Below are 417 nucleotides of genomic sequence, written 5' to 3'. Positions count from 1 at the left end.
GCGGAGGGTGCGCCCGCTGCTTTCGCCCAGAGTTTTGGCGACAAGCCCGGGACTTGGCGGGAAGAACTCTGAACGTGTGTTTCTGCCAAAAGAGGGCCTAAGGATGCAGCGCTAAGTCTGAGATCAACCTTCCTCGGGCGGTTCTAGGTTCTAGGCGGCTTCACCTGGAAGCCTCAGCCCCCCACCCAGTGTCTGACGGGCCTTGGAATTAGGGTGAAGGCGCCCCCTGGTAGCAGGGAGGTGCTGTGGCCTCGGAGGTGGGAGGAGTTGGGAACCTGGGTTAGGGCAGGCGGCAGCCCAAAGGGATCTGGATTTCTTTATTAACAGACATGAGCACGACCCGTTACAGAAGTTTGTGCTTTCCAAAAAAAAAAAAAAGAAAAAAGAAAAAAAAAAAAAAAACAGTTACTGAACGTG

Source organism: Callithrix jacchus, chromosome 2 (genome assembly GCF_049354715.1).
Source record: "Callithrix jacchus isolate 240 chromosome 2, calJac240_pri, whole genome shotgun sequence".
Taxonomy (NCBI): domain Eukaryota; kingdom Metazoa; phylum Chordata; class Mammalia; order Primates; family Cebidae; genus Callithrix; species Callithrix jacchus.
This window is presented reverse-complemented; position numbering follows the sequence as displayed.